Below are 26,663 nucleotides of genomic sequence, written 5' to 3' on the forward strand. Positions count from 1 at the left end.
AGTATGGATCTTCACTCCTCTTTATTGCATAGCTGTTGCAATACAGCCAAGTTGGACATTTGTCTGACCAGCACCTTTCTAATTCTTAGGGAAATGCCCTTTCTGGACCCTCTGTGCAATTCTGGTATTAATGTTAATAGCATCCATAGTAGTGACCAGGTCCTGCTAATCATAGAACCCCAATCTTCTCTCCCCATTGACTGTTCAAAAAAATTCCTCCATCATTCTTGACATGTGAACTGTGGGAGAGAGTAGATCTTTCTTTCTTTAGGATTATAAACTCTAAGGACCCTGCACATCTAAAACTGTCAGGGCCATCTTGTGACCACAGGGAGAGAACCGGCTTGAAGATGATGTCAGACAGAGGCCAGAAAAACTGAGAAATAAGAGAGAAGCAGATCCCTTATATAGAAATAGCTTGTACCAGTTCTCAGACTTCCCAGTTGGTGAACTAATACATTTGAGTTGGTCCTTTGTTAAGTGTGTCCAGAAGAATACTGACTAAATATACTTTCATTTAGAAATGTATAAAGAGCCATGTATTACTAACCTTTATGGCACCCGCTGAGCCTGGTACAGTGCCTCATGAATAAATGGATGAATAGCCTCTTTAACAGCACATCTGATGAAAAAATGAATGAGTGGATGACCAAATGGAAGCTTACGTTTTATTTACCATATGTCTTCTGTGCAATTTGTCTGTATAGAAATTGGTTATTCTAGAAAGAAATAATGCAATGGAGTTCCCGTCGTGGTGCAGCAGAAATGAATCTGACCAAGAACCATGAGGTTGCGGGTTTGATCCCTGGCCTTGCTCAGTGGGTTAAGGATCTGGCATTGCTGTGAGCTGTGGTGTAGGTTGCAGATGCCACTTGGATCCCACATTGCTGTAGGCTCTGCAGCTCTGATTTGACCCCTAGCCTGTGAACTTCCATGTGCTGCAGGTGCTGCCTGCCCCCCCACCACAAAAAAAAAGAAAAGAAAAGAACATTTTATGCACTGATTGACACCTGCTGTGGTCTGAATGTTTATGTCCCCCCAAATTCATATGTTGAAATCCTAACCCCAAAGATGACGGTGATTGAAGGTAGAGCCCTCCTAAATGAGATTAGTGCTCTTATAAAGAGACCCCATAGAGCTTCCTAGGCACTTCCACCATGTGAGGATACCACAAGAAGTTTGCTGCTTAAAGGAGAGCCATCACCCAACCATGCTGGCACCCTGATCTTGGGCTTCCAACCTCCAGATATATGAGAAATAAATTTGTATTGTTTATTAGTCACCCAGTCTGAAGATATTTTGGTTATAGCAGCCTGAATGGACTAAGACAGTTGAACACTGTTAAGTCAGATGTAGTGTCTATTTTCCTTCCATATTTTTCATCATATAGTAAGTAAAAACTCTTAGCTTATCAAGTTCATCTCTAGTTTGTTTGTTTGTTTCTTTCTTTCTTTGTCTTTTTGCCTCTTCTAGGGCCACTCCCGTGGCGTATAGATGTTCCCAGGCTAGGGGTCGAATTGGAGCTGTAGCCGCTGGCCTACACCAGAGCCACAGAAATGCGGGATCTGAGCCGTGTTTGCAACCTACACCACAGCTCACAGCAATGCTGGAGCCTTAACCCACTGAGCAAGGCCAGGGATAGAACCCGAAATCTCATGGTTCCTAGTTGGACTCGTTAACCACTGAGCCACGACGGGAACTCCTCTAGTTTCTAATGAATAATTAAGAGTATCCCCTTTCATTTTATGCTCAGGAATCTGTATGTGATCTTTCCTGTTATTAAGCTTTTCCTGTGTGTTCAGAGAAATAAAAAATTATCCGTCTTCAGTTTATAAATACAACCAAACAAGGGGGAAGGGAAGCAAGGGACGTGTTGATTTCCATCCCACTCAGATTGTTGGAAATCCTAATATGTGGATAATCCTGGACACACCAAAAATCATGCATAGGGCTCTGTCTCAGGCACGTGACTGAAGTCCTTTGATATAGTATCATCTATAAAAAGAAGGTTCATACTCACTGATAAAAATCTGTAGGAAATTATGTGGTTTTGTGTATAAACAATACATTCCAGAATATTTCTGTACCGATTAGAGTTCTACAAATAAAATCGTATCTGAAATAGAATTAGAAATAATAAAATAATAAAAGTAGAATATATTATTGTGTGTTAAACTCATAACTTGAATAACTGTTATGGGAATAGCAGCCCTCCCCAGCAAAGATTCCTAATTCCAGGAACCTGTAAATATGTTACCTTTTAAGGCAAAATGTAGTTTGCAGGTGTGATTGAGTGAAGGATTTCAACTCAGGGAGATTATCCAGATGGGCCCAGTGTAATCACAAAGGTGCTTATAAGAGGGAGACATGAGGGGGAGGGAATGAGATAATTAGAAGCAGAGGTCTGTGGGGAAAGAAGCTTGAGGAAGGGCCTGTAAACCAAGGAATGTGGGCAGCCAGTAGAAGCTGGATAAAGTAAGAAAATGGATTCTTCCTTAGAGCTTCCAAAATGTGCGTAGCCTTGGGAACACATTTTAGACTACAGACCTCCAGAACTGTAAGGTGATAAATTTATATTGCTTTGAGCCATTAAGTTTGTAAAAATGTGTTCCAGCAGCAATGGGAAACTAGATTGCCAGATAAAATACAGGATGCTTAAGATACAACTGAATTCCAGTTAAACAAAAAAAAATTTAGTATAAACATGTCCAGTATGTCCCAAATATTGCATAGGCTATAGTTATACAAAAAATATATTTGTTGTTTATCTGAAAGTCAAATGTAACGGTATATTTTATAACTAAATCTGGCAACCCTAAACTGTTATAAACTATTGCTTTATTTATTCATGGATGCAATAATTTCTATCTCTAGTTTTATATACTAAGCTTTCTTAAAGGAAGATGCCTGTGTTCATCATAAATTATATTGTTGTGGGGAGTTGTAGTATTCATAAAGCTATTTTTACCTGAAAATTTCTCACTGCATTGTGAAGATGTGCAGCTGAAAATACTGAATGGCAAAGGCTTTTTTGTGTGTTAGTAGGAACTTCTCTAGCACAAAAGAAAAGTGTACAGATAACATCTCATAATTTTAAAGCTATAAGGGGGAAAGATCATCCAGTACAGGGCTTGCAAAGCCGCATGACTTTGGGGTCCAGGCAGATCATGAGTGAAGCTGGTCAGTTGTAGGACTATAGGAAGTGATTGGGACTGGTGACCTGCACAGTACATGCCAGGTCTAAAGGATTCCAAATGTTTTCAAAACTCTCTGAGAGCAAAATAAAACATAGGCTGGGAGTTTGCGTAGGCCCTCTCTCCCAGTTTTCATCACCCAGACCCATCCAATAAGTTCTTATTCTAAGTAAACACGATGTGCTGGCCAAGCAGAAGCAGACTTCTTGATTCCTTTATTCCTTTCAGCCAGATTGCTGGTTTGAAGCAACTCTTTATGAATTCCAGAATGTCTACTGAGTAGATTTCATCTACTAAAAACCATTAAAATTCTTACAGCTTTTGAATGTGATCCACTGACCAGTAGCATTAGCGCTACCAGGGTGTCAATTGAAAATCCGCATTCTCAGGTCCCACTCCAGACTTACTGAATCAGAAACTTGTCAGTAGAGGCCCTGCAATCTGTTTTTAACAACCTCTTCAGGTGATTGCTGTGCACACTAAAGTTAGAGAAGCCCTGCTCTAAATTTGGAAAAAGAGATGCACCTGGTCTTGTCCATCGCTCTGGGATTCCCAGTCTGTTTTGTGCAAAATGTGCCTGCAGGTGCTACCCACTCCCATTTCCTCACTGCTAACTGGGGCTTACAGATTTCTGGAGTGAGGTAGAGGCAGAAAAGGAATTCTGGACCTTCTACTATATGCTAGGCAAAGTTGGTGCCAGCAAAGTGGTGGCTTCCGTACAGTGATTTCCAGCTTGCTCTACTCATTTTGCACAAGAAGGACTTTCGTTACAACCTAAACCTAAGCTATATTTAATAATATGCTTTTTTTTTTTTAGGGTCATACCTGTGGTATATGGAAGTTCATTATCACCCCGAGTCCACAGTTTACACAAAGTTTCACTCTTTTTTTCTTTCTTTCTTTTTTTTTAAAGGCCTCACCTCGATGTGTCAATTTAGATTAATTGATTGTAACAAATATAGTACACTGACTGGGGATATGGATGGTGAGGAAGCTATATGTATGTGGGGGTGGGAGATATGGAAACTCTATGTTTTCCACTGAATTTTGCTGTGGGTTTTTTTTTTTTTTTTTCCTTTTTAGGGCCACACCTGTGGCATGTGGAATTTCCCAGGCTAGGGGTAGAATCAGAGCTGCATCTGAGACCTACCCCATAGCTTGTGGCAACCCTAGATCCTTAAGTCACTGAGTGAGGCCAGGGATTGAAACTGCATCCTCACAGACACTGTGTTGGGTTCTTAACTTGCTGAGCCACAGTAGAAACTCCTAGGGTTCACTCTTGATGTTGTATATTTTATGGGTTTTGACAAATGTATTGTGACGTGCATTCACTATACCGTATCATACAAAATAGTTTCACTGTCCTAAAAATTACCTGTGCTCCACCTAGTCAGCCCTCCCTCTTCCCTAGCTCCTGGCAACAGCTGATCTTTTTACTACCCCTTTTTTACCTTTTTCCAGAATGTCATATAGTTGGACTCATACAGTATTTAGCTTTTTCAGGTTGGTTTCTTTCATTTAGTAATATGCTTTTAAGGTTCTCCCATGTCCTTTTTGTGGTTTGATATCTCACTTCGGAATAATCTGTTCTAAGGATGTGCCACAATTTGTCTATCCATTCACCTATTGAAGGACACCTTGTTTGCCTCCAAGTTTTGGCAATTACGAATAAAGCTGCTTGAACAAACATATGCTGATGTTTGTGTGGACATAAATTTTCAACCATTTGGGTAAATACCAAGGAGTACAACTGCTGAATCTTATGGTGTGGGTGTGCTTGGCTTTTTAAGAAACCTGCCAGTCTGTCTTCCCAAGTGGCTGTACCATTTTGCATTCCCACCAACAATGAGAGTTCTTGTTGCTCCACATCTGAACTGCCATTTGGCATCAGTGTTTTGACTATTGTAAAATGTGTGTAGCTGTATCTCATTGTTATTTTAATTTGCAAATCCTTAATGACATGTTGAACATACAGTGAGCAAATACCTATGCTTGTTTGCCATCTATCAATCTTCGATGAGGTGCCTATTCACATCTCTTACCCATTTTTATTTTTTAAAATTATTTTTTTTTTCTTTTTAGGGACACACCTGAGGCATATGGAAGTTGCCAGGCTAGGGGTCAAATCAGAGCTGCAGCTGCCAGCCTACACCACAGCTACAGCAACACAGGATGTGTGCCATGCCCATGACCTATACCACAGCTCATAGCAACACTGGATCCTTAACCCACTGAGCGGGGCTGGGGATCGAACCTGTGTCCTCATGGATACTAATCGGGTTTGTTACCACTGAGCCACAATGGGAACTCCTAAAGTTGAGTTTTACATTTTCTTTTGTCGAGCTTTAAGAATTCTTTGAATACTATGGATAATAGCACTTTATCAAATAAGTCTTTTGCAATGTTTTCTCCTAATCTGTGGCTTGTCTTCTCTTTCTGTTGACAGTGTTTTTCACAGAGCAGAAGTTTTTAATTCTAATTAAGTTCAACTAATCAAATTTTCTTTCACGGACTGTGTCTCTGGTGTTGTATCTAAAAAGTCGCCTCCAGTCCCAAGATCATCTAGATTGTCTCCTATGTTCTTGTGCGTTGTCTATTCAAGCCCTAGCATATTAATTATAGTTGTTTTAAATTCCTACTTTGATCATTCCAATATCTTTGCCATAACTGGTTCTGATGTTTGCTCCATCTCTTCAGACTGTACTTTTTGTCTTTTGGTATTCCTTGTGATTTTTTTGTTGTTGAAAACCAGACATTATGTACAGGATAAAAGGAACGGGAGAATAAGGGGCTTTGTGATGTGTTGGTAAAGTGTAGGGGTGGAGAGCATTCTAGAGTCCTGTGATTTGGTCTCAGATTTTTAGTGTGTCAGGGTCCCTGGGCTGTGATCTTTACAAGTGATCCTTAGGTGAGACCATCAGTCTAGGGGCAGTGGGAGTTAGATCATTCTCTTTCTCCAGGTTAGTGAGCCTCTTGTAAAACCCAAATCTGTTGGGCTCTGCTGAAATAGTTTCTTTTGGGGACAGGTCTTGTTAAGAACGGAGTGTTCTGGTCCTATATCAAAATGGCCCTTTCCCCTTGCCAGAAACATGAGGAGATTCTACCTTGCCCTGTGAGAGACTGGCTGGGCTTCTGGAGGTGAAACTCAAAAAAGTGTGGGAACTACCCTCTATGTGCCTCCCTACTAGAATTTTTAGCTCTCAGACTTGTCTCCCCTGAGCCTCCAGAAATCAGTCCCTTACAGCTTAGGTTTCCTACCACAGAATAGTTCCTATAGAGGTTTCTGTGTGTGAGTTTCTGCTTTGATGAAATGTGTTCTCTATCTCTCCAAATTCTGTGGCAGTGGTTTGTCCTGTGACCTCACTTCTGTGATAGATCTAAGAAAAGTCATTGATTTTTAGTTTAGCTTTTTCCTTGTTATATTGACAGGAGTGACAACTTCCATGCTGACTTTGTGTTGGACCAGAAACTGAAAGTCATATGAAGTACACTTAAAATAGAATCTTTTATTTAAGAAATATGCATATAACACTATGCACCAGGCCCTGCCATATGCACTTCTAAATAGTAGTATTTTTATGTTATAATATTTTTATATTATAAAATATAATATTTGTAAGTCCACTTTTAAATATAATATTTAAATATATACATGTATTTATAAGTCCTTTTATAATATTTATAAGTCCACTTATAAATGTTAACTATTAACATTGAATATTAATATATTAAATAATAAACATTTGTCCTTTTAAAGTATTCTATATTTTTATAAAATATAAGTCCACTTTAAAATATAATATTTAAATATATTTAAATATTTTAATATAATTTAAAAAATCTTTAATATTTAAACATTATAATATTTAATATATTGTATATTAAATAGTATATTTATTAAACCATATTTAATAAATATTAAATATTAATAAATATTTAAATTATTTTATAGTTTAATATTTTTAATATTTAAACTTTAGTGTATTCAATATATTTTAATCTTAATATTTAAAATTTTTAATAAGTATTTTATATTTTATTTTAAAATATTTTATATTAAGCAAAAGCTTAAATAATAATTAATAATAAATACTTAATAATTAAAGTAAGTAAATATTACAAATATATTAAATAAAATTTATATTGTATATTATATTAATATTTTATATATTCTATATTTTAATATCTTTAATATTTAAAGTAAATATTTAAAATAAAAATTTTAAATAAGTATTTTAATATTGAAAATAAATATTTAAAATACATATTTTAAATTATAAATATTAGTCCTTTTATAATATAATATTTTTATACTATAAAATATATAATATTTATAAGTCCACTTTTAAATATAACATTTAAATATATTTAAATATTGTAATATTTTAAATATTTGAAGATTTTAAATGTAATATTTTTATAAGTCCTTTTATAATATTAGTGTCCACTTATAAATATTAACTTACTTTTAATTCTTTAAGTAAAGCCCTAAAATAGATTCTTTTATTTAAGAAACATGCATTTAACACTATGCACCAGATCTTGCCTTATGTACTTATAAATATTAGTCCTAATAATTACACTATGAGGGAGGTAAAGTTATCTGTTTTACAGGTGGGAAACTCAAGGCACAGAGAGAGTGAGTGATTTGCCCAGAGTCACACAGATAGCAAATCAAAAACCAGGATTCATACCCAGGTAGTCTTTCTTGAAAGACTGTATTCATAACCACTACACTGTCCTGATTCTCATGAATGGCGATCCATTTCTTTGCCAAGTATATGAGCTTCACCTTAGCACCAAACCCATTTATTTCTTTTCTCTGTGAGGACCTTAACTTCTCTCACTTGATTACTTTGCCACTGACATTTATATAGAAAAATAAACTGCTGTTACTACATTATTCAAACTCAATTTGTTATGCTTAGACTTGACACACAATTAGAAGTACAACCGTGAAGTAGCGCTCATTAATGCAAAGAGACATGACAAGATACAACTGTAATCCCAAAGCTTGTGTACAGGGAAGATTGAGACTGGTACTGAGCTTTTATCAACAAGCAGTAGGAGAAGTTGTACGTGCAGAAGTGGTGTTGGTTCTTGATTGAGAGACTCTTACAGTGTAACTTGTTTGTACATCATTCACCCTCTACTTTAGCCTCAAAACCCAGGGGTGCTGCTCTTATATCACTGACCAACACTTGATTCAAATAAATGACTTTGGAGGAAAAGTTTCTACTTCCTTTCTTGTTTTGCCCTGTTTTCTTCTTCCCAAAGTTATCTAGGAAGAAAGACTTAAGGTCATTTCAGAAGCAGCAGCTTTAGCCGAAGTGTGAAAACACAGATGATGCTCACTTTCCAGTGAGTTAACAGTGAACAGTCAAGGCCAGAAGGTGGTATCATGTGGGCTCATCTCTTTAAGAAGGAATCTGGCATTATTTTGAGAGAGTACTCAGTGGTACCAGCCTATCAGGTATCCCCCGGTGATCCCCACCTCCATGCATTCAGAGCCTGTGTAATCCTCTCCCTTTGAGTGACTTGCCTCTGATCAATAGAAAAATCTCAATATTGAGGGGATGACAGTTCTGTGATTAGATGGAATGCAATTTCCATCCTACTAGCAGATTGTCTCCCTTGTTGGCTTTGAAGCTGGTTTCTATGTTGGGGGGGGGGGTGTCGGGGCATGTGGGAAGGAGCTAAGGGTATCCTCCAGCCAATAGCCATGTAGAATCTGAGACTCACAAATCCACAGTGCAAGTGGAATTGAATACTGCCAACAATCACATAGGTGAGCTTGGAAACAGATGCTTCCAAATGAAGCATTCAGATGAGACTTCAGTCCTGGCCAATATATTGAGTGCAGCCTTAAGAGAGAACCTTAATTTTCTGAGGAACCTCCATGCTGTTTTCCATAGTGGTTGTATATGTGGAATCTAAAATATGTCACAAATTAACCTATCTACAAAACAGAAACAGACTCACAGATATAGAGAATAGACTTGTGGTTGCCAAGGGGATGGGGAGAAGAAGTGGGATGGATGGGGAGTTTAGGGTTGGTAGATGGAAACTATTGCATTTAGAATGGATAAACAATAAGGTCCTACTGTATAGCACAGGGAACTATATCCAGCCTCTTGGGATAGACCATAGTGGAAGATAATATAAGAAAAAGAATGAATATATACATATGACTGGATCACTATGCTGTATAGCAGAAATGGACTCAACACTGTAAATCAACTATACCCTAGTAAAAAAAATAAATTTAATTAAGAAAAGAATCTTAGGCAAATTCAGCTGAGCTGTGCCTGAATTCCTGACTCAGAGAAATTGTGATGTAATAACTGTGTGTTGTGTAAGCTGCTAAGAGGCAATAGCTAATATAATTTCTACCACAGACTCTTCTCAGGTAAGCATTACTTTTGGATTTAATATTTCACTGGCCTAGTCTCATCTTGTTGATAGTGTAAAAAAAAATCTCCATTTGACATTTCTGCAAACTTGGAGTTCATCAAAATACTGCTAAAATATTTTGTGAAGAAATTTGTAGCACATAAAATGCTAGATCTGTATCACTGAAGTGTGCTTCCTTTAGTGACTAGAATTTTTTTTTAATGCTCTTTTATTGCTGCACCCACTGCATATGGAAGTTCCCAGGGTAGGGGTTGAATCAGAGCTACAGCTGTCAGCCTATGCCAGAGCAACACCAGATCCTAGCCACATCTGTGACATACACCACAGCTCATGGCAACTGGGATCTTTAACCCACTGTGCGAGTCCAGAGATCAAACATGCATCCTCATGGATCCTAATTGGGTTCATTAACCCCTGAGCCACAAAAGGAACTCCATGACTAAGAAAATTTTTTAATGATCTCTAAGAGGTGGCCTGGAAACATGGTTTTTATCTCAAGAATCTTAATTTAGTTAAGCACTACTGGATTAGAACTGTAATTTCTACCTCTATCAATATAAAATGCAGGGGAAAATGACTTATAATATGCAAATTGAAAATCCTTGCCCAACTTTGCTTTTACTTAAAAAAAAAAAAGCCTGAAAAAGCCTGAAAATGCCTGAAAAGTCCATTCAGCATTGGATTTTTAAATCTGATCTGATTGAAAGTTATCTAAAAAGGCAGAATGAAGCTATGTTATGAGTACATGTCTGTAAAAAGAAATAGTATCCACATATAAATAGGAACTGGAAGGGAATTCTGAAATTAATAGACATCTGTGGGATTTTTATTTAATTTTTGTTTCTGATATAAATTACTGCTCTTTTTCTTCCCTTATTTTCTTGTTCTCTTCCTCTTCTGGTTTGATGACTATCTTTAGTGTTGTATTTGAGTTGATTTTTTTTTTCTTTTTTCCTGCTGTACATCATGGGGATCAAGTCATTCTTACATGTATACATTTATTCCCCCACCCTTTGTTCTGTTGCAATGTGAGTATCTAGACATAGTTCTCAATGCTATTCAGCAGGATCTCCTTATAAATCTATTCTAAGTTGTATCTGATAACCCCAAGCTCCCGATCCCTCCCACTTCCTCCCTCTCCCATCAGGCAGCCACAAGTCTATTCTCCAAGTCCATGATTTTCTTTTCTGAGGAGATGTTCATTTGTGCTGGATATTAGATTCCAGTTATAAGTGATATCATATGGTATTTGTCTTTGTCTTTCTGGCTCATTTCACTCAATATGAGAGTCTCTAGTTCCATCCATGTTGCTGCAAATGGCATTATGTCATTCTTTTTTATGGCTGACTAGTATTCCATTGTGCATATATACCACCTCTTCCGAATCCAATCATCTGTTGATGGACATTTGGGTTGTTTCCATGTCTTGGCTATTGTGAATAGTGCTGCAATGAACATGCGGGTGCATGTGTCTCTCTTAAGAAGAGTTTTGTCCGGATAGATGCCCAAGAGTGGAATTGCAGGGTCATATGGAAGTTCTATGTATAGATTTCTAAGGTATCTCCAAACTGTTCTCCATAGTGGCTGTACTAGTTTACATTCCCACCAACAGTGCAGGAGGGTTCTCTTTTCTCCACAACCCCTCCAGCACTTGTTATTTGTCGATTTATTAATGATGGCCATTCTGACTGGTGTGAGGTGGTATCTCATGGTAGTTTTGATTTGCATTTCTCTTATAATCAGCGATGTTGAGCATTTTTTCATGTGTTTGCTGGCCATCTGTATCTTCTTTGGCGAACAGTCTATTCAGGTCTTTTGCCCATTTTTCCATTGATTGATTGGTTTTTTTGCTGTTGAGTTGTAGAAGTTGCTTATATATTCTAGAGATTAAGCCCTTGTCGGTTGCATCATTTGAAACTATTTTCTCCCATTCTGTAAGTTGTCTTTTTGTTTTCTTTTGGGTTTCCTTTGCTGTGCAAAAGCTTTTCAGTATGATTAGGTCCCATTGATTTATTTTTGCTCTAATTTCTATTGCTTTGGGAGACTGACCTGAGAGAATATTCATGATGTTGATGTCAGAGAGTGTTCTGCCTATGTTCTCTTCTAGGAGTTTGATGGTGTCCTGTCGTATATTTAGGTCTTTCAGCCATTTTGAGTTTATTTTGGTGCATGGTGTGAGAGTGTGTTCTAGTTTCATTGCTTTGCATGCTGCTGTCCAGGTTTCCCAGCAATGCTTGCTGAATAGACTTTCTTTTTCCCACTTTATGTTCTTGCCTCCCTTGTCAAAGATTAATTGACCATAGGTGTCAGGATTTATTTCCAGGTTCTCTATTCTGTTCCATTGGTCTGTCTGTCTGTTTTGCTACCAGTACCACACTGTTTTGATGACTGTGGCTTTGTAGCATTTCTTGAAGTCTGGGAGAGTTATGCCTCCTGCTTGGTTTTTGGTTCTCAGGATTGCTTTGGCGATTCTGTGTCTTCTGTGGTTCCATATAAATGTTTGGATTGTTTGTTCTAGTTCTGTGAAAAATGTCCTGGGTAATTTGATAGAGATTGCATTGAATCTGTAGGCTGCTCTGGGTAGGATGGCCATTTTTACAATATTGATTTTTCCAATCCAGGAACATGGAATATCTTTCCATTTCTTTACATCTTCTTTGATTTCTTTGATTAAAGATTTATAGTTATTGCATATAAGTCCTTGACCTCCTTGGTCAGGTGTATTCCAAGGTATTTGATTTTGTGAGGTGCAATTTTAAAAGGTATTGTATTTTTGTATTCCTTTTCTAATATTTCATTGCCGGTATACAGAAATGCGACTGACTTCTGAATGTTAATCTTATATCCTGCTACTTTGCTGAATTTATTAATCAGTTCAAGTAGTTTTGGGGTTGAGTCCTTAGGGTTTTTTATGTATAGTATCATGTCGTCTGCATACAGTGACAGTTTTATCTCTTCTCTTCCTATATGGATGCCTTTTATTTCTTTTGTTTGTCTAATTGCTGTGGCTAAGACTTCCAAAATTATGTTGAAGAGCAGTGGTGAGAGTGGGCATCCCTGTCTTGTTCCAGATTTGAGTGAGAAGGCTTTAGTTTTTCCCCATTGAGTACTCTATTTGCTGTGGGTTTATCATAAATGGCTTTGATTATGTTCAGGAATGTTCCCTCTATACACACTTTGGTGAGGGTCTTGATCATGAATGGAAGTTGGACTTCATCAAATGCTTTTTCTGCATCTATTGAGATGATCATATGATTTTTGACTTTTCTTTTGTTAATGTGGTGTATGACGTTGATTGATTTGCATATGTTGAACCATCCTTGTGAACCTGGGATGAACCGTACCTGGTCATGGTGTATAATTTTTTTGATATGTTATTGGATTCGGTTGGCTAAGATTTTGTTGAGAATTTTTGCATCTATATTCACCAAAGATATTGGCCCGATAGTTTTCTTTTTTGGTGTTATCTTTGTCTGGTTTTGGAATGAGGGTGATGGTGGCATCATAGAATGTCTTTGGGAGTATTCCTTCTACTTCAACCTTTTGAAAGAGTTTAAGGAAGATGGGCACCAGTTACTCTTTATATGTTTGATAGAATTCGCCTGTGAAGCCATCTGGTCCTGGACTTTTATTTGTAGGGAGTGTTTTTATGACTTCTTCAATTTCATTTCTAGTGATTGGTCTGTTCAGTTGGTCTGTTTCTTCTTGATTCAGTTTTGGCAGGCTGTAAGATTCTAGAAAATTGTCCATTTCTTCCATATTGTCAAATTTGTTGGCATATAGTTGTTCATAGTATTCTCTTATGGTTTTTTGTATTTCTGCAGTATCCGTTGTGATTTCTCCTTTTTCATTTATAATTTTGAAAAAATATGGAACGCTTCACGAATTTGAGTGTCATCCTTGTGCAGGGGCCATGCTAATCTTCTCTGTATCGTTCCAATTTTAGTATATGTGCTGCCGAAGTGAGCACTGAGTTGTTTTTTCTTATTTGTGTATCAATTGTAGATTTTTGGTTTGCAGTTTTTCTGAAGTTTTGATATAAGAGTCTATATGTATATGAGATTGTTTTAAGTTGTTGCTCTCTTAATTGCAAGTTCATCTCCAGTGTCCTGCATTTGTACCCACCTCTTCTCGTGATTTCTGATTTTGGTGGCATAATTGTGAATGGATGATTTCATATCTTTACTGTATACATACCTTTACTGGTGAGCCTTGTCATTGGTGGAATTTTTGTTTCCTGTTGCTGTCTTTTCTTTTCTGCCTAGAGAAGTTCCTTTAGTATTTGTTGTAAGGCTGGTTTAGTGTTGCCGAATTAGCTTTTGCTATCTGTGAAGGTTTTGCTTTCTCCTTCAAATCTGAATGGGAATCTTGCTGGGTAAAGTAATCTTGGTTGTAGGTTTTTTTCCTTTCATCATGTTAAGTATACATGCCACTCCCTTCTGGCCTGCAGAGTTTCTGCTGAAAAATCTGCTGATAACCTTATTGGGGTTCCCTTGTATGTTGTTTGTTTCTTTTCCCTAGCTGCTTTCAATATTTTCTCTTTGTCTTTAATTTTGGTCAGTTTGATTAATATGTATCTTGGCGTATTCCTCCTTGGGTTTATTTTATGTGGTACTTGTTGCACTTCCTGGATTTGAGTGAGTAGTTCCTTTCCCATCTGAGGGAAGTTTTCAGCTATTACCTCTTGGAATATTTTTTTCTGTCCCCTTCTCTCTCTCTTCTCCTTCTGGCACCCCTATAATACGGATGTTGGTGCGTTTAACATTGTCCCAGAGTTCTATGAGACTCTTTTCATTTGTTTTTAATCTTTTTTCTCTTTTCTGTTCCACATCTGTGATTTCTACTAATCTGTCCTCCACCTCACTTATTTGTTCTTCTGCCTCCTGTAATCTGCTGTTAGCTGCTTCTAGTGAATTTTTTATTTGTTATTATATTTTGCATCTCTTCTTAAGTTTTATATCTTGTATCTTTTTGCTCAGTGTTTCCTGTAAGTTATCCATCTTTGCCTCCAGTTTATTTCCAATGTCTTGCATCATCTTCAGTATCAACAGTCTAAAGTCTTTTTCCTGGAGGCTGAGAATCTCCTTATCACTTAGCTGTTTTTCTGGGGTTTTTTCTTTCTCCCTCATCTGAGTTATAGTTCTCTGTCTTTTCATTTTTATAGGTTTTTGGTGTGGTGACCTTTTTGTAGACAATAGAGTTGTAGCCTCTCTTACTTCTGTGTCTGCCCCCCTTGTGGCTGAATTTGGTATGGGGGCTTGCTGTAGGCTTCCCGTTGGGAAGAACTGATGCCTGCCCATTGGTAGGTGGAGCTGATTCTTGTCCCTCTGGTAGGTGGGGCTTAGTCTCTGGATAGGATTAGAGGTGCTGTGTGCCTGGGGGGGGTCTTTAGGTAGCCTGTTTACTGAGGAGCGGGGCTGTGATCCCACCTGGATTGTTGTTTATTCAGGGGCTTCTCAGCACTGACTGATGGGTGGGGTCTGATTTTTCCAAAATGGCCACCTCCAGAGAAAGGCATGCTGCTAAATATTCCCAAGAGCTTTGCGTCCAATGTCCTTCCCTCACAACAAGCCACATTCACCCCTGTTTTCCCAGGATGTCCTCCAAGAACTGCAGTCAGGTTTGACCCAGATTCCTATGGAGACTTTGCTTTGCCCTGGGACCCAGTGCACGTCTGTGTGTGCCTTTTAAGAATGGTGTCTCAATTTCTCCCAGTCCTATGGAGTTCATGCACACAATCCCCACTGGACTTCAATGCCAGATACTCTGGGGGCTTTTTCTCCCAGTGCTAGATCCCCATACCTGGGAGTTTGATGTGGGGCTCAGAACTCTCACTCCTGTAGGTGAGTCTCCGTGAACCAGTTAGCTTCCAGTCTGTGGGGCTTCCCACTTGGGAGGTATGGGGTTGCTTATATGGCATAATCACCACTCCTACCCCTTGATGTGGCCTCCTCTTTGTCTTCTGGAGTAGGATATCTTTTTTAAGGTTTCTGGTCCATTTGGTTGAAGATTGCTCAGCCTTTAGTTGTGAATTTTGTTGTTTTTGGGAGAGAAGTTGAGCTCCAGTCTCAGAGATAGATATTTCTTGGCTAGCTGTCTCGTGAGGCTAAAGTGCGGAACCATGGTCACCCTGAGTGATCTTCAGACAAAGAAATCCACGAAGGGAAGGGCTTTTTTAAAAACAGCTTCTGGCAAAAGTCGGTGGCAGAACATTTGGAAGACTGTCACAGAAGTGCAAAGATTGTAAGCCCTTCATTGTCCTACGGGACACACAGCAAGGCCCAGGTGGAGGGTGAGGGTGGTGGACCTGCGGGGAGGGCAGAATCCTGGAGCTGCTGTGCCCAGTGCACAGCTACCACTTCCTGTGAGTCAGCCCAGCAGAGGTCTGGGCAGAAGGACAACCCCTACCCTTTCCACCAAATCCTCACCGAGGATGCTGCCGTGGTGCCACCTGAGACTCTGGGGGATGGACCCGATGTTCTGGTCTGGGTGGGAGGAGGACCAGCATGCTGGGATCAAAAGGCATCTCTGTTTCTGATATAAATTAGATTGTATAACAAATATGCAAGAATGCAGTCATTCATAGAAATATTTTTGGTGAACATAATTATGTGCCATGCTCTGTTCTAAGTACTGGGATAATGTAGTAAATAAAAAAAATGAAGTCCCTTAGAGCTTATGTTATAGAGACAGGTGAACACTAAGGTAATCAACAAATAAGCAAATGAAAACTGCCTGGCAGTGATAAGTGATAGAAAAAGAAGTAAAGCCAAGTCAGACATGAGTGAAGGAGAGTGGCCCAGAGGTTACTGTACCAACAGCATCATCAGGAAGATAGCCTTTCTGATGAGGAGGCATTTGAATAAGTCAGTGGACTTTAGCATTCAAAATGACCTAATAGACTCTGAGGAAGCTTGCTGGAAACAAATAGGGAGACTTCTTTGAGGTTCAGCAAGTATTTAGCACACCTTGACTTGGTTTCTTGAGAGGAAGTTTAATGTATAAAAAGCCCAGGCTCCAGCTGCCTGGATTAAATTACAACTTTCCAATTTGCTACCTGGGTGATCCTGGGCAAGTTGTAAACCTCTCTGAAAAAGAAAATGGGGCTTTATTTACCCCCATAAAGTGGTCATGAGGATAAAGTAATTGAAAAGTACTTAGAATGGTTCTTGGCCCATATTTAGTCATAATAAACATTAGCTACAATTCTTTGTCTATTATAAGATTTATTATTTATTAAATGAGGTTAACACCTCTCCAGGGCATAAAAATATGCCTTTTTAAACATGAGAGCTGTAGATTTCAAATTTGCAGACCCAATTTCTTAAGTAGCTTTTTTGGCTCTAGGATAGTTTCATCACAGGAGCCCAGAAATAGCTTCCCAAAAAACTTTGGTATAGGTACATCATTAAAACAAAGGTAGAAAGAAGTGGGTGGATATTAAGGCTTCTTTGAAATCATGTAAGAATGTCACAAATTTTTAAAAATGTAAATTTTAGAAGTTCCTGTTGTGCCTTAGTGAGTTAACCCAATGTAGTATCCAGGAGGATGTAGGTTTGATCCCTTGGCCTTGCTCAGTATGATAAGGATCCAGCATTGCCACAAGCTGTGGTGTAGGTTGCAGATGTGGGTCAGATCTGGTGTTGCTATGGCTGTGGTGTAGGCTATAAAAATTTTTTTTTTACTTTTTTTTTTTTTTTTGCTTTTGTAGTGCTTTAGGACATGGGCTTTGGCCTCAGCTTTTGGTTTAGATCTGGCTTGGGAAACTGGTGTCTTAGACATGTCATCTTTGCCAAAATGGAGCTTTTATAGAGGAAACTCATGTACCACTTATTATGTGCCAGATACTTTTTCTAAGGCATTTTCATACATTGGTTCATTTAATTTTCACAGTTCCTTTTCAAGGGAGTTACTATAATCATCATCCCCATCTCATAGATGATCAACACGAGGAAAAGATCAAGTGAATTTGCAAAGTCACACAGCCATTTAAGTGAGAGTCAGATTTGAATGGATGCTGTCTGGCTCCAAGTATGTGTGCTTAAGCCATATACTTCACTGCTTTTGATAATAGCAGTTTCTAACTCATAGGTAGAACTATATTAAAAGAAGTAGTGTATAAGCAAGATACAAAGTAAGTGCTCAGTAAGTATTTGTTGAAAGGTGAAATAAACTATATCATAGTAAATAGAATACCTACATACTCTATTATGGCTGAATAGTTGAATTATTTTTATGTTTTTAGATTCCCTTGTGTATGTCACATCAGCTTTTTGACTCTATGAGTCTAATAACTCTGGTTTTTTGTTTGTTTGCTTTTTAGGGCCACACCCACTGCATATGGAAGTTCCCAGGTTAGGAGTCGAATTGGAGCCACAGCTGCCCACCTACGCCACAGCCATAGCTACGCCAGATCTGAGCTGCGTCTGCAACCTACACCACAACTCATGGCCATGCTGGATCCTAAACCCACTGAGTGAGGCCAGGGATTGAACCTGCATCCTCATGTATCCTAGTCAGATTCGTTTCTGCTGCACCACAATGGGAACTCCCTATAACCCTATTTTGATAGGACACTGGATTACTTGGTGAAGCTTGTACTGAGCCCATGCTGGCTCCTGATGGTCATCTCTTGCATTTCTAGATGCTCACAGATCATCTGTTTAAGAATCTATTTTAGATTTTTTTCTTGAAATCAGTGTCAAGCTAATCATTTACATATTTGCCTTTTTGCATTTTTTTTTTAATTTGGGGAACTTCTGGCTCTCTTCAGGATGAAAATCTGGTTTATAATACTGGTGTACTTCATTAGCAATGAAGATTGTTAGAAACTTTCTATATAATTTCAATTTTTTTATTAAAGTAAGGAGATAACTATATTGTACTCAAAGAGCATTTGAATCATGCAGCTAGCAACTCATTTCAAACATATCACTGTATCAAATCATGGGGCTGAACCAGCATAAAATAAGATTACTCATCTGTTAGAGGAAATTTTCCAACAGGAACAGAAAAATTTAGGTAGGATATGAGTCATATAATCTGACATTCTTTTGCTATCTAAATAAATCCTATTTCTTTTAACTGAACCATATGCTTTAAAGGAGTAAAAAAAATTAAATCTAAAATTTTTATACATTGAACCTCTTGACCAATTAGAACTTTTATACATTTGAATTTCTGAGTTAAAGCTGGACTTTGAAAGTTATTCATTTCTTTGCAGCTAACCTTTCCAATTGCATGTTTGCCTTAGTAATTTCTGATTATCTAAATATAGCAAAGAGGTTAAGCTATGCATATTTTGATATCTGCCTATAAATAATATAGTCTAAAGCAAAAGCTATTAGTAGAAGCTCTAAATTATTAAAATGTATAACCTGTGATCTCCTTAAAATTTCCAAAGGTCAATTGAATTGTTAGATGAGAATAAAAATTCATAACTAGTTGGTCAAGTCAGCATTTCATTTCTAAAATTTACATTTAAATGATAATAAGTGACTTCCATTGGGGTGTTTCCATACAACAGCTAGAATCTGGGTGCCACTGAAATGGATTAAGCCTTGGTCACTGAACTCAGTTATTCACCATGTCTCTCCTCCCTCTCCACCCCCCGCCCCCACCCCCGACACTTTTTCCCTTTGTTCTGATGAGGGCTGCAGGTGAGTTGCAGTGCAACTACAAAGGATGGGAGAGGTAAGAGAAGGAAAATAAGACAGCAGACTTGGTGGATCTTAGAGGAATATAACCTGTTATTTGCAGATTTAAAGTCTGTGTGAGTGTGTGTGTATGTACATGTAAGTGTCTCTGTGTGTGAAAATGAGATTGACTTATATCTCCTTGCTTTTAAAAGCAGTGGAAACTGGTCTTGTTTTTTATTTTTTATTTTGGTATCATTTATCTTCTGGAGATATGTGTCTCCCATGACTTTGATGACCTTCTTGAAGTACTTCTTTTTTTCTCTTGCCTTTAGTGCCTTCTAATTCTCCTGATTTTTTTTTTTTTAACCTGTTTGGCCATTCCTTTTCAAACCCTTTTTGGGATTCTTCTTCCTCGGTTCATCTCTTAAAGGTTAATGTTTCATAGGATTCTGTCCCAAATAATGTTTCCCTTTTTATACTCTCCCAAGTTTCCCACTCTCATGGTTTCAATTACCAACTATCTGCTAATTACTTCCAAATAGATTTTACCAGCCCTGACCTCTTCTGGACCCTGGATGTCTCCAGAAACTTTATGCACATTTGAAATTCATTGTGTCCACAACTGAACTCATTTTCTTCCCAAGCTTGTTCTTCCTTGTATTCCCTCTAGCGAATGGCAGTACCCCAGTATCCAGTAACCATGATGCTGTTCTTGGCGTCTTTCTAACAACTCCCTCCTTGCCTAAATTATTTTATCAGTTGCCAACTTGATGTTCAGTCTTTTTTCTTTGAGTTCATTTTCCACATTATGTATGATGCTTGTAATAGAAATCTAACCATGCTGTTTTACATACAACCTTTCCATGATTCCCATAACTTTTAAGATAAATTCCAAACACCATGATTTACCATACCTTTTATAATTTAGTCCCTGTTTGTTTCCTTAGTTTAATCTGGGAACACTTCTGTTTTTATCTGATTTTCAACTTTATTATCATCACTTACTCAAAGGCACCAAGTTCTCTCTCACCTCAAGGCATTTGCATTGGGGCTCTCTCTGCCTGAAAAACTTTACCCCATGTTTCTTTCCTGGCTAAATCCTAACCATTCTTCACCTTTCAGCTCAGAGAAAGGAAGTCTTTCCTGAAAATCCCTCAGTGTTCTCAAAGCATTCATGGCGTACATTTAATGGGGTCTGTTTGCCTGGCTGTGTCTGTCATTCAGCTCCATCTGGAGAATCTGTTTTATTCACTTTTATATCCTTAGCACTGGAGTCTGAAACATGGCAGGTACTTAATAAAAGACAGAAGAGCAAGAATAAGATGGAGGGAGTTCCTGTTGTGGCTCAGCAGTAACAAACCCGACTAGTATCCATGAGGATTCGGGTTCAATCCCTGGCCTTGCTCAGTGGGTTAAGGATCTGGCATTGCTATGAGCTGTGGTGTAGGTTGCAGAGGAGGCTTGGATCCAGCATTGCTGTGGCTGTGGTGTAGGCTGGCATCTGGAGCTCTGATTCCTCTCCAGGGAACTTCCATATGCAGCGGGTGCGGCCCTAAAAAAGCAAAAAAAAAAAAAAAAAAAAGAATAGGATGGAGATGGGAGAATATTTACTGGCAACTGCAAGCCTGCACTGTGCTACCCCACAGTAATCTTCACTGATACTCTTGCATTTCCACTGTGCTCCAGGCAACATTCAAAGCAACCTCCATACATTTAATTTTCCCAACAACCCTGAGCAGGTGAGGATTTTGATGCGTAGATAAAGAAGGTAATTTGCCAAAAGTTAGAAATCTATTAATTTGAGGTTTACTCCTCTTTGGCAGAGGAGCTGTGAATGTTCACTATGTATAAAAAATAGATTACTAACCATATTTTGCATAAAAGTACCACTAACACGACTATGATAGACTTAATAAACACATATAATTCTTCAAGTTAGACAACACCGTTTTATTTTAAATAACCATACATCCTTGTTATGAGAGAACTGTTAAGCAAGATTATTTTCCAGAACTTTTGCCAACATTGTATACATTAAGTTAAATTTCAATGAAACTACTCTCCTTTGAAGTAGTTTCAGAACCTTCTCAAGAAGGACAGATGGTGTTTTCATCATGTGTAATAGTATGGAGGATACCAAAGCCAGTTGAGGTAAGGCAAAGTACCAAGTATCATTCAGCCAGACTATTGATTTAAATGCCTAAGGAAATTTGTTCAGAATTGAGAAATTTTACAGAATTAAAAAAAAAACCCCACGGCATATTTAGCCATCCAAAATGTATTTCACAAGCTGCTCAGTGCATTCTGTTTTTCTACAAGAGATTAGTCAATATTTTGGTAATCAGGTTTTGAGAAGGCAGTTTGAAACTCTGCTTTTCACAGAGAAAGTGATCGGTGTATATGTTCATGAAGTGGTTTTAAATGGCAGTACTTTCAACTTTATCCTGAAAGAACTACAAGGTAGTTGATTAACTGTGCATAAAACTAAATTCAGAGACTAAGCACTGGAAAGAATTACATAGAACTTAAGCCAGTGAATGTATTAGAGCGGTGGAATATTTCCCCCATTAATTTAACAGAGATGCTTTACGTGCCAGAGATAAAAGTCAGGGACAAGTACAAGGTCTGCCTACCAACTCATTGTCTGGGCAGGCTCAAATGTCTGGCTTATATCTACCTGATCTCTTAGAAAGCAGCCCTGCAGTTCCCATCGTGGCACAGTGGAAACGAATCTGACTAGCATCCATGAGGGCACAGGTTCAATTCCTGGACTCGCTCAGTGGGATAAGGATCCAGCATTGCCATGAGCCATGGTATAGGTCACAGACATGGCTCAGATCTGGCGTTGTGGTGGCTGTGATATAGGCCAGCAGCTACAACTCTGATTCGACTCCTAGCCTGGAAGCCTCCATATGCAGGTGTGGCCCTAAAAAGACCAAAAAAAAAAAAAGAAAGAAAGAAACCAGCCCTGTGGACTGAAAGGAGGTAGCTTCACCCTGTGATCTCTCCCCTCAGGCTATGATAGCTCTTTTGGTTCAAGACTTGTGACCTCAATGAACAGGATTCATTTTGTCCCAAAGTACAAAGCTAACTGTGCTCATTTGATTAGCCCAAACTCTGTAAAAGCCTTATGTTCAGTAACTCATAGTTGTATCAGGTACTTAAGAGCTTTCGGCACAGCCCAGGGATAGAAACAGGAATGCTGGGGGCCAAGTCCCCCCCCCGCCACCCCCAACTCCTCTCTGTGGGCGTCACACTGCTGGGAAGAAATAGAGGAACAGCTGGAGGGAGGCAGGGCCCTTGGCAGCAGAGCATGGTGTCAGAACCCGATTTGGTGAAGCAGCGCACCATTGGTAGTTACTTTAGGAGTGCCAAGTTCTTTTGAGCTGCCAAGAAAGAATGACTGCAGGTGGGTGGGTAGAAGAAAGAAGCAAAGGCAACAACACAAGTCTTTTTCCAAGGAGTGGTGGGAAATAAGCAATGGAAAAGCTGTCCTCAGAGATGTGGTATGTTAGTGGCTATTCTATGTGTACGTGTGGGAAGTGGGGTGAGGAGAGGGGTCACAATCTGTATTAAGTGAATTGCATATAAGTAATGTTGGTGTGTGTGAGGAGCTGATGAACCTCCATGAAGCCAAGATGGGCTTTGTTCATGGGCTTACACTGACTCCACACAAGAGGTTTAGAGACTGGTACAGGGGGTCCTAGCGTCTCTATGACTGGAGAGACTTGGCACAAGAAGTAACTCATTACAATTGCAAAGCTGTTGTTACTTTTGGTCCAGAACAGAGTTTCCTGAGTTTTAGGGACATGTTGTTAGAACCCCAGGAATTGACCAGATTTGCCAAAGTAGTCTAAGTAGTCCAACTTTCTAGATATGATCCCTCAAAAATGACATGTCTAAATATGAATGAGTGACCTCCTGATAGGAGGAATGAAATATTGATATTTGGTATATTGATTTTTTATCGGTAGTTCCCTTAATACAATACAGATTTTGACCTTCCATGTAGAAGTGCCTTCCATCTCTGTGGGCATCTTCCCCATTGCTTTCTTCCCACCTCTCCTTGGCAATGGGCATGTTTGGTCTTTGGCCCACCCACCTGCAGACCTTCTGTCTTGGCAGCCCAATAACAAGCAATGGGGACAAAGAAATGAACTGGAAAGCCATGAAATAAATGTTTATCTCAGTTTTATTTTACTAATCCCACCTCATTCTGCTTATTTATATCACTTTGATATATACAATACTAAATTATAAAGCTTTTTTCCATATTCTGCCCTGTGTTTTCTACTTTTTTTTTTAATCTCTACATTGAGTGTCTTCTTATGAATAAAAATTCCTTCAGGTTGGGGATGCATTTTTTTATCATTTGATATTCTATCTAATGCATAAGGGGGGAACTGTGGATTGTACACATATAAAGTTAATATCAAGTGTTTTCTTTACTTCGTCCCTGAGGCAGTACATGTACAATTAGACATATAAAACCCTTTTGTAGATTTATTAGAGCTGCTTTATGTGTTTTTGATTATTAATTTCTCTTCCACAAGCTGTTTGACATCTTAACATAGTTTTATTAACATGCTTTCCAGATCTAGATTTTTACAATATAATAATAAAACCAACCCACCCCTAAATCACTAACAATATTTTTTTTCTCTAAAATATTCTGGAATACAACAACAAAATATATTTGAGTGAAGATTATTGATATTAATAGATTTGAAAATAATTACAAAGGACTCTGAATTTAGAGCATACTCATGTTTGAAAACAATCCAGGAAGCTCTACTTGTGTCTCTTCACATTGTTGGAATTGAATTTGTGCACTTTGCACAAAGCACTTTGTTCCAAATTGAAGAATGCAGTTGGGATCAAGTTAGATAATGTATATAAAGATGCCCAGTTGGTTGGTCTATAGATAGATGTCATTAGTATTGTTAATGACGATGGTAGTGTTGGAACAGCCAAGAATACATTTAGATAGCGAGGAACAGGAACCTCACTGGATATGGCTGTTACCCATGAGATAACAAGACAACTAGGTGCCACCAAGCTACAGCTTCTCAAACTTTAATGTGCATTGGAATCATCTGGAAATACTATTAAACTGCTGTTTCTGATTCAAAAGCCCAGACCAGGCCTGAATATCTGAATTTCTAAAAAGCTTCCAGGTGATGCCAACACTGCTGATCCACAGAAAACACTTCAAGCAGCAAAGTTCTAAGCCTTTTATAAAAGTGGCTGATTAGGAAAAAAAAAGAATATTTGGCAGGATAAAGCCAAGGACTATATTCTCTGGAGTTCAGACCACCTGTAATCCACTATTATAGCAAACTTCTGAAAACAGTGAGACAGACACTTATCTTTATATCCTATTTTGCCTTTATTTAAAATTATAAATATTTTATTTTCAATTCAGTTATCTCAAGAAATATTTTCTGAGCAACTGTTAGGATAGCTGGGCTCGTATTAAATAACATTTGTACCTGGCACCCCTAAATACACACACACACACACACACACTCACACCTAAAGAGCCTGAATAATTCCAGCCAAGTATGAGGATGGAGGAGTAGGTGGCACAGGTATAATAAGCAGTCTGATTCTTTTTAGGATATTTAAAATAATAATCCTCCTAAAATCTTTTTGAAAAAACTCTATTCCCCTGAAATAATTTAAATTGGCCTCTAAATTTTTTTCATTATAACTTTGACTGGTAGCAAAGGATGTTTTTTATGGCATACTGCAAACATCTATATTTTAAAACAAAGCTACTTATCACTCTTCAGTAGGAATAAAAGTGCCACAAAATGATTTGAATTCATTATCATCCATTCAAAACGCTGATAAACAAGCTCCTAACAGAAGTTTCACATTGTTTCTTTTTCTCTTTCAACTTCCATTTCTAGTCCACTTCTCCCATGGCTTTTTTTTTTTGTCTTTTCTTTTTTATTAGAGTATAGTTGATTCACAGTGTTGTCAGTTTCTGCTGTACAGCATAGTGACCTAGTCATTCATATATATACTTTTTTTTTTCTCATATTATTTGCCATTATATTCTACCCCAAGAGATTGGGTTGAGTTCCCTGTGCTGTACAGTAGGACCTCATTGCTTATCCATTCTAAATGTAATAGTTTGCATCTACCAACTTCCCCATAGCTTTTTATTCCAATGTAATAAATAGGCTTTTATGTTGAAAGTCTTTTATTTACATTCTTGTCATGCTTCTTCATATCAAATATATATCCTATGATCATATGTATAAAGCAATTTCTTTTGGATTGACTTATGATAAATACTAGTAATATGCACTTGTTAGAGCATCATAAATTATGAATTTTGATAAACAATTATTATATGACTTTTAGTTGGCACAAAGATCCCTAAACAATTCACAAAGGAGGCATAAGACAATGTTTGATGGAAAGTCATAGCTAAGAGACAGCAGAATAGGACACAGTTTCTTTCAGTCTCTCATCCCACAGCAAGAGGTGTTTAAGCCTAGGGCCCCACTTATGTAAACCTAGGGCACTGAGGGAGGACAGGAAGCATTTATTTAATTATTTAATTAGGAGCTTCCTAGAGGTGGGTTGACTTTCTTAGAAAAGAGAAGTAGTTGGAGCTTAGTGAGGCTGATATCAGCTATAAGCCTTCTCACCCCATTTTTGAGCCAGCTAATTGTTAGGCTGCCTAATGGGGCAGGAAGAGAGAACCACTGAAGCCTTTCAGCAGACAAAGGGTGTTTCTTGTCACCTAAAAAGTACAATTTATTGGAAATGTATCTCTTAATGAGTTGGATTGGGGGAGTTGTGTTATGGTGCCTTGACTAAAGGACTTGTTTAAAGGATTATTCATTTGGCAAAGTCTAGTGTTAAGATTAGAAACAGCTAAAACATACGACTTGTTAAAAAGAGAGGAAATTTGGAAAGAGTATGAAAAGAGCCCCTTGACTATTGATAAGTGAAAGAAGCCAATCTAAAAAGGCAACATGCTGTATGACTCTACATGACATTTTGGAAAAGGCAAAACTGTGGAGATAATGAACATACCAGTGATTGCCAGGGAGAGAGAGAAATAAACAAGCAGAGCACAGAGGATTTTTAGGGCAGTGAAACCATTCTGTTGCATACTATAATGGTGGATACATTTTGAAATACTTTTGTCAAAATCCATGGAATGCCCAACACCAGGAGTGAACTGTGATAGAAACTATGAACTTTGGGTGATAATATGTCATCACAGGTTCATCAGTTGTAACACAGGTAGCACTGTGGAGGATGTTGATAGCTGTGCATGTGTAGGGGCAAAGGGTGTGTGGGGATGCACATTCCCTTCAATTTTCTGTGTATCTAAAACTGCTCTAAAAATAAAGTCTATTTTTAAATAGAGAAGGAGAGAAAGAGAGAAATT

At 38.1% G+C, this 26,663-nt stretch overlaps 1 long non-coding RNA gene across 1 annotated transcript in view; it reads left to right on the top strand.

The window, feature by feature from the left end:
* LOC110262162 overlaps positions 1-26,663 on the top strand; it is a 38,189-nt gene that overhangs the window by 2,587 nt on the left and 8,939 nt on the right. The gene's annotated exons all lie outside the window — the stretch shown is intronic.

This window comes from Sus scrofa, chromosome 8, assembly GCF_000003025.6.
Source record: "Sus scrofa isolate TJ Tabasco breed Duroc chromosome 8, Sscrofa11.1, whole genome shotgun sequence".
In the NCBI taxonomy this organism is placed as follows: domain Eukaryota; kingdom Metazoa; phylum Chordata; class Mammalia; order Artiodactyla; family Suidae; genus Sus; species Sus scrofa.